Genomic DNA, 12,149 nt, shown 5'->3' on the forward strand with positions numbered 1-12,149 from the left:
TATATCTTTATGTACTTATGTAGTTAAAACCTATGTGTTCCTATATCTTTATTTTACATGAATTATTGAAAGAAGCCATATTTGGTTGCAAAGAATAAAATGCCCCATCAACAGACTGTTGAACAACAAATACATTTAATCTACATAATTCAGAACTTAGAAGTTGACAGTTCCAGTGGCTCACTATTATAACTAAACTCTTGGGCTGGTTCTTTCTATCTTTTCCATTCTACCTTTCAATGCATCATTGATATCTCTCCTTATGGTTTCCAAAAGTCAGCCACAGCTCTAAATATGTCACCCACATATAACATCATCCCAAGCAGAAAAACAAATGTAGAAATGTGAGTAAACTGCTCGAGTATACTGCTTGTCGTATCTGCCACTCTCTTTTTGTTATGGAAAAATCTTAACCTGAAGCCATCAGCAAATTTTCTGTATGTCTGTTTGGCCAGAACTGGGTCGTATGACTACCCGTAGACTAATTACTAGCAAGGAAAATGAGATTTCCATGATTGGAATAGAGCCATTATTTTTCATTCCTGTGATTAGTCACATTGATACCTCAAAATATCAGGGCAAGAAAGAATGTGGAATCAGTTCGAACTGACAGTTCCAAGAGTAGCTACCATCAAGAATGTTTGCTCAGTAGCTATATTGATTGATTTAAATATGTGCATATGTGTAATCATAAAGTTAGTTAATATTGAAAAATATAATAAAGTTAAAATAAAATAATATGTAACCCTATTAACTCCAAAATAAACAACTGCGCTTGGCTTTTTGACACAGAGCCTTCTAGCATTTTTCTATGTTTAAAAATACTTTCATTTTCTTTGTCAAAATTAGGATCATACTGTGTGTGTGAGAGATAATCTGCTTTTTTCACATAAAGCATACTTTTGTAATGAGATGCCCAAACTGTAAATTAGATCTTGATAAATTTTGTTTCTGTTATGTTTATACTTGTTCCATATATTATTCTATCATGTGTATAGAGCATGCCCATTTCTTTACATCCTTAACAACATTTTGGTATCAATCCTGAATTTTTCATAATCTTATAAAAGTGATAAACAGTATAATTTATATTTTTTGTTTTAAGTAAAAAAGCTTTTCATGAGTATATTTAAATTTTTGTGTTTTTGTTTATTTTTCTTATTGATTTGTGTGAATCTTTTTATTTCACTTTATTTTTTGGCATCAAAAGAAGTTCACGATTTATTTATTTTTATTTTTTAATATATTTTATTGATTATGCTATTACAGTTGTCCCATTCCCCCTTCACTCCCCTCCGCCCTGTACACCCTCTCCCACCCACATTCCCCCCTTTAGTTCATGTCCATGTGTCATACTTATAAGTTCTTTAGCTTCTACATTTCTCATAATGTTCTTTTCTTACCCCTCCCCTGTGTATTTTCTACCTACCATCTATGCTACTTATTCTCCATACCTTTTCCCCCTCTTTCCTCCCCCCACTCCCCTGTTGCTAACCCTCCATGTGATCTCCATTTCTGTGGTTCTGTTCCTGTTCTAGTTGTTTGCTTAGTTTCTTTTGGTTTTGTTTTAGGTGTGGTTGTTAAAAATTGTGAGTTTGCTGTCATTTTACTATACATTTTTTTATCTTCTTTTCTTAGATAAGTCCCTTTAACATATCATAAAATAAGGGCTTGGTGATGTTGAACTCCTTTAACTTGACCTTATCTAAGAAGCACTTTATCTGCCCTTCCATTCTAAATGAAAGCTTTGCTGTATAGAGCAATCTTGGATGTAGGTCCCTGCCTTTCATGACTTGGAATCCTTCTTTCCAGCCCCTTCTTGCCTGTAAGGTCTCTTGAGAAATCAGCTGACGGTCTGATGGGAACTCCTTTGTAGGTTACTGTCTCCTTATCTCTTGCTGCTTCTAGGATTCTCTCCTTCATTTTTACCTTGGCTAATGTAATTATGATGTGATTTGGTGTGTTCCTTCTTGGGTCCAACTTCTTTGGGGCTCTCTGAGCTTCCTGGACTTTCTGGAAGTCTATTTCCTTTGCCAGAATGGGGAAGTTCTCCTTCATTATTTGTTCAAATAAGTTTTCAATCTGTTGCTTTTCCTCTTCTCCTTCTGGTACCCCTATAATTCAGATGTTGGAATGTTTAAAGATGTCCTGGAGGTTCCTAAGCTTCTCCTCATTGTTTTGAATTCTTATTTCTCCATGCTTTCCTGTTTGGTTGTTCCTTTCTTCCTTCTGGTCCACTCTATTGTTTTGAGTCCCAGTTTCCTTCCCATCGCTATTGGTTCCCTGTGCATTTTCCTTCATTTCTCTTATTGTAGCCTGCATTTTTTCATCTAATTTGTGACCAAAATCAACCAATTCTGTGAGCTTCCTGATCACCAGTGTTTTGAACTTTTGAACTGTGCATCTGATAGGCTGGCTATCTCTTGGTCGCTTAAAAGGATGGGTTCTGGGGCTTTGATTTGTTCTTCTGTTTGAGCCATCTCTCTCTCTCTCTCTCTCTGTCTCTCTCTCTGGTCTGGTCAAGACTATTACAGTGAGGGGCGGAGCCTTAGATGTTAACCAGGGCTGGGCACCCTAGTCACTGCATTGTGACGTTGTATGTGGGGGCGGGGTTGAGAGGGAACAATGGCAGTTGTTCCATTCAACGTGGGACCTCAGTCCCTTCTGCTTCTTCCTCCAAGCAAACTGGGCCTCTCTGGTGCCAATTCCTGTGTGGCTGGGCTTGTGCATGCTGTGGGACCTTCCAAGGACCTTTTCTGTGAGGCTGGGTGTCTCTCCGTGCACCTCAACTCCCACAGGTGGCCTCAATCAGTGTCCTGAGGCTCTATTTCCCAGCGCTTAGATCCTGGGTTGAGTGCACTGCCTTGCTTTACAATCACCGCCTCACTGGGTCTGCCAGTTGCCACCCCTCGGCCGGGGTCTGCCATCTGCCACCTGCGCACTCAGGGTCCACACGTTGCGGTCTTGTGTGCCCTGGATGCCTTATGTGCCCAACTCTCTCTGCTTTCTGCACTGTGACCTGCACCTGGCTGCTTGTCTCCACCCCTCCTACCGGTCTGGAAGAACGTGTCTATTTCAACTTCTTGGTTGTCCGACTTCCATTCAGATCAATTTTCTGTCAGCTCTGGATGTTATTCTGTGTCTAAATTGTTGTTGTTCCAATCTTGGTTGTGTGAGGACGTACGGTGTATCCACCTATGCCTCCATCTCAGCCAAAAGTGTGATTTGTGTGAATCTTTTTATATGTTGAAGACATTGATTCTTTGACATGTATGTTTCAGGGTTTTTTTTCAGACTTGAAAAAAAGAGTCTGAAAAGAGAAAACAGGAAGAAAGAGTTTTCTCTTTTTATTTGGTAATCATTTTTGGAGGTATGCAGGTAAAATTTTCAATTTTAAGATGAATTCATCTCATCTTTCTCTTATGGTTTCTGAGGCAGTATAACATAATTTAATATCTGTGTCTTTAGAGTCAGAAAGACCAGGACTTGAATCCTAGCTCTTCCCATGATCTGACTGCAAAGGCCTTTGAGAAAATAATTCAACTTTTCAGACTGTGTTTTTCCATCTATAAAATGGGGGTAATAATACCTCCTTCAAAAGACTTATATAAAGTGTATGTGAAGTATGTGCAAAATGAGTGTAGTCCAATGACTGGCATATAAATGCTAAATAAATTTTAGGTATTGTTACATGAATTAATATTAATAGTATAATTATAAAAGATATTTCCATTAAATTTTATTAAAATATACACATATTTTTATTATATTTAAATATTGAAATAAAATAATAAATCTTTAGAACATAATGATAACATTGAAACAGTTTCATATGTATTAAAATTTGAATTTTAATAATTCGAATTCAAAAGTTATTATTGCAGTTTTTAAGAATTATGGGAACAAAGCCCTGGCTGGCGTAGCTCAGTGGATTGAGCGCGGGCTGGGAACCAAAGTGTCCCAGGTTCGATTCCCAGCCAGGGTACATTCCTGGGTTGCAGACCATAAGCCCCAGCAACCACACATTGATGTCTCTCTCTCTCTCTCTCTCTCTCTCTCTCTCTCTCCCCCTCCCTTCCCTCTCTAAAATGAATAAATAAAATCTTTAAAAAAATTAAGGTTTAAAAAAAGAATTATAGGAACATAATCTACTGGAAATTTATTTGTGTTTTAGATTCTGTTTAATGGTTAAATGTTATTTTATGAAGATAATTGTTCTTTAGTAAATTATTTCAGCTTTCTCTATTTTCAGTGAATCTCATGAGTTATTCATAATGGAAGAAATCAAATAAGATATTTTCTATATTCATATTTGGTCTGAAAGTGTTCATTAAAAGTGAATTTTAGCAATTTCATGAAAACATTAAGCAAAGAAAGTATATCTCCCCATTGCCTCTGATTTCAGTTAATATCCACAGGAGATGGTCATGTTTTTAAGGTAGGTGACCACAAACCAAGTTATGGTCAAGTTATGGATGTAGTCATGGATTTCTCCTATATTTCATTGGCGGTAAAGAGTCTGATTTAGGGAGATAGACACAGAGATACATGGTAGTCTGTCCAGAAAGTATCCATCCACATACTATGAAAAATAGAGACATTTACTGAAGAAGATAGAAGATACAAGAAACATTGTACATAGGACAATGATGCCTTAGTCTCCTTCAAAGTAGGCACCTTGGTACCTTACACAGTTCTCCCAATTGCTTTCAGCTGCCCTATCATATTTTCATGAATCTGAATCTCATCAACAGTCTGAAATCTCTTCCCTTTCAAAGGTGATTTTAGTTTTGGAAAAGCCAGAAGTCACAGAGCACTAAATCTGGGCTGTAGAAGGGGTGAGTCACCTGGGTGATTTGATGTTTTGCCAAAAAAGACTGCAGGAGAGGTGATATATGAGCAAGCACATTGTCATAATGAAGCTGCCAATCATCAGTTGCTCATAGCTGCAGTCTTCTGAATCATCTAAATAGTTTCTGTGGAAGAATGTTCAAGTTTCATGCAAAATTTGATGCAGACTCATTGCTCTATTTGCTAGGCCATTTTGGATATGAGAGCCACCCTGTACACATGCTCACTCAACGGCATCTACCACCGCCACTGACTAGTACAGTGAAGTTGTCACTGTTCACACATGTGCATTTCAATCCACTCTCCTTGGCTGTCAGGTTACATTGATGCTGTGCAAACTATTCTAGTTATATTAACAATGGCTGGACTTTTTACAGACAGATCTTTGTGTATACCCACACATATTCTAAAGTACTGAGTTGTGATCTGATGGTAATGAGAATTACTGCTTTGAGAATGTTGATTGGATGAAGTCATGCTTCATGGCTACACAGAGTGCAAGGATCCTAGAATATTGTGCTCCTTAAGCAGGAAATATAGTGTATAGGTTAGAGCAAAGACCCAGACTGGGGTTGCATTTCAGATGTACTGCTTAGTAGCTCTGTGGCATTAGACAAGTTAGTTAACCTCTCTGTACCATGGTTTCTTTGTTTGTGTAAGTGGGGTAAGAGTAGTACCTTCCTCCATAAGGGTATTGTGAAGACTCAGTGACTTAATAGCTTTAAAACACTTAGAATAGTACCTGACATAGTAAGCAGTCAATAAATATTATTATGATGATCCTATACGATTTATATCTTGCTCTGTAACATTAACATTTAAACAGTAGTGTTGACTATAGCTATAGAAATATCTGGAATTTGTTGATTATCATTATGAAGAGGGAACCCCAGTATCTCTTGAAGTTTCATGCTCCAATCTGAGTAGAGAAGCAGGATGGAGATGAAAGGGAAGAAAATCAGAGAGCACTTAACAGTGCGCCAAGTTATGCTAGTACCTCTCTCTCCAATGAAGAAAGGCACTCATTTATATAGCATACTAAATAAAATCTGTTTCAGACATTCATATGATAGCATTAAAATCCATTCATGATGTCCACTACCTATAGCGTTATTCAGTTGTCTGTTGGCATATTGTTTGGTATAACTGAATAATGAAGCACTCATTCAATTTGCAGGCCTGTAGTACAGTGTATTTAGGAATTAGCTTAATGTTTAATCAGTTTTTGTTATGAAAATTATAATAAAAAGATTGCCCTGCTGTCTTATAGCAGAAGCCTCTCAAATGATGGCTGAATGATGTATAAAACTCATCTGGAAATTCAGGTAATTTCCCCTTCCTTTCTTATTTCCCTTTTCCATGAGAATTTCTTCCATTTACTTTGTTATATCTGTGGCAGAGAGATATAGAGAGTTACCATTAAATATAGTTACAATTTCTTACCTAAATCATAGTCTGTCAGACTATGATTAGCAGCTCTTAAATAGCAGCCCTTTAAGTAGAGAAGTACCTACAGAAACAATTCCAAGAATATCAAGCACTGACACTGTTCCTGTCTTGAAGATGCTTTTCAGTAACAGAGTGAGGTTGAGATAAAAAAGATAATACAGAATACTTGCTAATAACCTCAGTAGTAAAATAAAAAGGAAAAAATCAATGGCACTCTTCCTTTCATAAGCAAAATGCCAATTTCTTGGTGACTTGACAAATACTTCTTAGAATTAATAAAGTACATTTTTTGTTTAGCTTATTACACCTCAGGTGAGATTTCATTTTAAGACTCTTGTTATATAGTGCATTTAGAATAATAGCATACTGGATTTTTGTAGGCCAATCTGGTGTATATTAGCATAAACCACTTGAGGGAATGTAACTTTATTGTCAAAGGCAGCACCAAATGTCCTAGACAAGTAGTTATGGGCTCAGTAGTACTAAAGTACATCTTAATTCAAGGTCATTGCCAACTCTGACCTTTTTTATTCAACTGTGAAGGGAAAGATGTGGGCTTCTCCCCTTCAAGTGGCCCTGTCAGCATCTGGACTCTTTTGGAATGGAGAATAAATCCTAGCCTAAGATGGCTATGAGATAAAATAGATCAATCCATGCGTGAGCCCATAGTTTGCTGCTGAATAGGTTAACTCTTCTTATTCACATTCTTCCTTTATTGTGGTAAAAGATATATAATATAAAATTTATCATTTTAACAAGTTTATATCTGCAATTCAGTGGCATTGACTACATTTACACTGTTGTGCAACCATCACCACTATTCATCTCAAGAACTTTGTCACCACACAAAACAGAACTTCTGTACCCATTGAATAACAACTCCCCATTTTTCCCTCTCCCCAGCTCCGGGAGACCACCATTCTATAATCTGTCTTTATGAATTTTCCTATTTTAAGAACCTCTTATAAATAAAATCATGTAATATTTGCCCTTTTGCTTCTGGCTTTTTTTACTTACCATAATGTTTGAAAGTTTCGTTCATGTTGTGACATGTATCAGAATTTCCTTCCTTTTTAGGGATGAATAATATTCCATTGTTTATATATTGAATTTTGTTTACCCACTCAACTGCCAATGGACATTCGGACTACAGTCTTCAAAGGTTGCATACAAGTGACCAGAAAGCTTACATTTGGACCTTTCAGAGTAGATGTCTTGTTGGGAACTACCCTGCCTGGTCTCATAAGCTGTAATCCCCCATGGCTAAGGCTGAGTAAGAGACCTTGGGACCATAAGCCACTAAGGAGACAAAGCTTATCTTCTTGGCAGGGGTGCCACCTCTGCCCCCTTTTACTTCACCCTGCTTATCCCCGGGCAGATGACTGGTTAGCCAATGATGGGTAACATTCCTCAAGGGAGGGATGACCTATGACAGGCATGGTCATGAAGGGGCCTTCAGGGAAGGACTTTGCAGCCATAGACAAAGGGGGTGATGGACCATTGCTCCTCGGCTTTGACATAGCCTGAGTCCTCATTCTCTCTGCAAGAAGTCTCCTGATCTCTTGGCTGCCTTACTTCTCCTGCCTGACTTAAGCCTGAAACATGCTGGAGGGCAGTGCAGCCCTGGGCAGGAATGACCAGTTCCCTGGGGTGATCAGGCCTAAGAAAGAATACATAAAATCCTATGAAACCTCCATTGCTAAGAATGTCCTCAATTTTCTGATAAAGGTCCAAGCATGAAATGAGTTTGTTTCCCAAAGTTTTATGGCCCTTTAGCTAACTGACCCTGACTCAGAATAAGCCCTCATAGTTCTTTGAATGTAATCTGTTCTTTGATCCTTACTGCCTGACGATGATGAATGAGGACCTTCCTTGATGTAATGCTCCCAGAAAGCAATACAAGCCTGTCCAGGCAAGGGTCAGGGTGCTCTGTCACTCAGAGAGTGGCCATGCTGTTCCTTTTCTCCACAGGACTTCTGTGGTCCATGTGATTTTGTTCATTGCATCCACAACACTGTGGACACCGCTGGCTGGAGTCTGCATCAATCCCTCAGTTTTGGTATATTGTATTTTTTTACAGTTGTTTCGACCCTCTACACCCTTATCATGATCTGTTATGAGTGAAGTGTATTTCACAACCCCATTGATGTCGCACTTTTTCATGTAAATTATTTTGGCCTAGGAAGTGTAAATGGAAGTTCCAGTGTTCTAGTTCTGAGCACAGGCCTTAAGAGGTATTGAATGTTTTTGTTGGTCCCTCTTGGGCTTCTGCCATCACCATGAGAAAACATGGCCTGTGTAACCACTGCTCCTATAAGGAGGAGACACATGGCACAGACATGAACCAACTCACAGCCTGGAGTCAAGGCCAGCCTATCCTAGCACAGTCCAGCACAATGCCACACAATCCATAGACCTGTGAGTCAGCAATATGAGTATTGTTTTAAGCCACTGAGTTTGGGGTTATTTTTCACATAGCTTTATTTAAACAGTAGGTGACTAATACAGGTATTAGTAAGAAAAGGGGAAAGCTTCTGTTCCATAATCCAGGGCTCATGTAGGTTGTGGGTAGAGAGAATTCTTTCTAGGAAAATCTCTTCATGATCTTTACCCAGCTCAAGGCAACCTTGGATTTTCCCTGCCTTCAGAGGCAAATGTGACAATTTGGGATGAGATGGGCATTAGAACCCTAGTTGTTTTCTTGCTGTTTTAATAAATGAAAACCCAACTAGGGTTTTCTCAATTACTAAGGCTTTTATGAGGATGATAATCACCCTATTCAACATGAGTAAATTTTAGGGCAGACATTTTCATTTACTTCTGCTCCTCCAAGTGCTTTGTGCCTCTACTTATCCTGTACCTCCTTGCATTCCTGAAGCTGAATATTCATCATAACTAAGGCCCCTTCCATATTTCTTCTGTATCTTTCACCCTTCAAGTCAAAGCCTTCAGACTTGTTTTTTCTTTAAGGTAATATTGGGGGTGCACTGTTAATAGGCCTTCCCAAATAGGTATTGGCAAAATCAAGCTATTCATAGTCTCAACCAGTGCGCATGTTGGGTGATGTCCAGCAGGGGCTAAGATTGCCTTGTTTTGCCACCTGCTCCATAACTACTGCCTACATGGTGCTTTGTTTTATTCCCAATTATGGATGGAACACAGGTGGACCAAAACACTTAAGATGAAATAAGCATAAGCAATTACAAATATAAATTTACATGCTATAGATTATTTATTACTATTATTTTGGAGAAAATTATTTGCTAATACTATTTAAAAATTGTTAAACATTTTTCTCACTTTTCTCCTTTTTTCCTCTTCATCACCTCTGTTTACTTTTCTTATTTTTCAATATTTTTTCCTATTTTTTTTACTTTAATCATTGTTCAAGTACAGTTTTCTCCCTTTTACTCCCATTCCAGCCCACCCACCCAACCCTCCCCACTTCCCTCCCATTACCATTCTCCCCCTAGTTTTGGTCCATGTGTCCTTTAAATTTGTTCCTGTAAACCCTACCCATTCTCCCCTGAAATTCCCTCTTCTCTCCCCTCTGGTCACTGTCAGTCTGTCCTCTATTTCAGTGTCTTTGGTTATATTTTGCTTGTTTCTTTGTTTTGTTGTTTAGGTTCCTGTTAAAAGTGAGATCATATGGTATTTGTCTTTGACTGCCTGACTCAATTCGCTTAGCATAATGCTTTCCAGTTCCATCCAAGCTGTTGCAAAGGGTAGGAGCTCCTTCCTTCTTTCTGCTGCATAGAATTCCATTGTGTAAATGTGCCATAGTTTTTTGATCCATTCATTTACTGATGGGCATCTAGGTTGCTTCCAGCATCTAGCTATTGTAAATTGTGCTGCTATGAATATCGGCGTGCAAAGGTTCTTTTGTATTGGTGTTTTAGTATTCTTAGGATATAGTCCCAGGAGTGGAATTGCTGGGTCTAAAGGCAGATCCATTTTCAGTTTTCTGAGGAAGTTCCATACTGCTTTCCATAGTGGTTGTACCAGTCTGCAGTCCCACCAACAGTGCACTAGGGTCCCCTTTTCTCCACAACCTCTCCAACACTTGTTGTTTGTTGCTTTGTTTATGATGGCCATTCTGATGGGTGTAAAGTGGTATCTCATTGTGGTTTTAATTTGCATCTTTCTGATACCTAGCGATATTGAACGTCATTTCATGTGTCTTTGGATCTTCTGTATGTCCTCCTTGGAGAAGTGTCTGTTCAAGTCCTTTGCCCATTTTTTAATTGGGTTGACTGTCTTGTTAGAGTGGAGTCATGTAAGTTCTATATATATTTTGGAGATTAAACCCTTGTCTGAGGTATCATTGGCAAATATGTTTTCCCATAGAGTTGGTTCTCCTTTTATTTTGATACTGTTTTCTTTAGCTGTGGAGAAGCTTTTTATTTTGATGAGGTCCCATTTGTTTATTCTTTCATTTATGTCCCTTGCTCTAGGAGACATGTCAGTAAAAAAGTTTCTGCGTGAAATATTTGAGATTTTCCTACCTACATTCTCTTCTAGGACTTTAATGGTGTCATGGTTTATATTTAAGTCTTTTATCCACCTTGAATTTATTTTTGTATAAGGTGTCAGTTGGTGCTCGAGTATCATTTTTTTGCATGTAGCTGTCCAGTTCTCCCTACACCATTTGTTGAAGTGGCTATTTTTACTCCATTTTATGTTGCTGCCTCCTTTTTTGAATATTCATTGACCATAGAGACTTGGGTTCATTTCTGGCCTCTCTGTTCTGTTCCATTGGTCCATGTGCCTGTTTTTATGCCAGTACCAGGCTGTTTTCATTACAGTGGCCTTGTAGTATAGTTTAGTGTCAGGTAATGTGATTGCTCCTACTTTACTATTCTTTCTCAAAATTGCAGCAGCTATTTGGGGTCGTTTATGGTTCCATATAAATTTTTGAAGTGTTTGTTCTATGTTTGTGAAATAAGCTATTGGTACTTTAATAGGTATTGCATTGAATGAGTAAATTGCTTTGGGTAGTATGGACATTTTGATGATATTAATTCTTCCAATCCATGAACACGGTATATGTTTCCATTTGTTTGTGTCTTCCTTGATTTCTTTCCTCAGTGTTATGTAGTTTTCTGAATACAGGTCTTTTACATCTTTGGTTAGGTTTATTCCTAGGTATTTTATTTTTCTTTTTGCTATTTCAAATGGGATTTTTTTCCTTGATTTCTGGTTCTTCTGTTTCACTCTTGGTGTACAGAAATGCCTTTGATTTCTGGATATTGACTTTGTATCCTGCTGTTTTGCCAAATTCATTTATTAGGTCAAGCAGTTTTTTGGTGGAGTCTATAGGATTTTCTAAGTACACAATCATGTCATCTGCAAACAGCGACAGTTTTGTTTCCTCCTTTCCGATTTGGATGCCTTTTATTTCTTTTTCTTGTCTGAACGCTGTGGCTAAAACTTCCAGTAGTATATTGAATAGAATTGGTGAAAGTGGACAGCCTTGTCTTGTTCCTGATCTTAGTGGAAAAGATTTTAATTTTTGCCCATTGAGAATGATGTTGGCTGTAGGTCTCTCATATACGGCCTTTATTATGTTGAGGAATGCTCCCACTATTCCCACTTTGCTGAGTGTTTTTATCATAAATGGGTGCTGTACCTTATCAAATGCTTTTTCTGCATCTATTGATATGATCATGTGCTTTCTGTCCTTGCTTTTGTTTATCTGATGTATTGCATTTACTGATTTGCGATTATTGTACCATCCTTGCATCCCTGGAATGAATCCCACTTGGTCATGGTTTATGATCTTTTTAATGTACTGTTGGATGCGGTTTGGCAGTATTTTGTTGAGGATTTTAGCGTCAATGCTCATCAGT

Source organism: Phyllostomus discolor, chromosome X (assembly GCF_004126475.2).
Source record: "Phyllostomus discolor isolate MPI-MPIP mPhyDis1 chromosome X, mPhyDis1.pri.v3, whole genome shotgun sequence".
NCBI classification, from domain to species: domain Eukaryota; kingdom Metazoa; phylum Chordata; class Mammalia; order Chiroptera; family Phyllostomidae; genus Phyllostomus; species Phyllostomus discolor.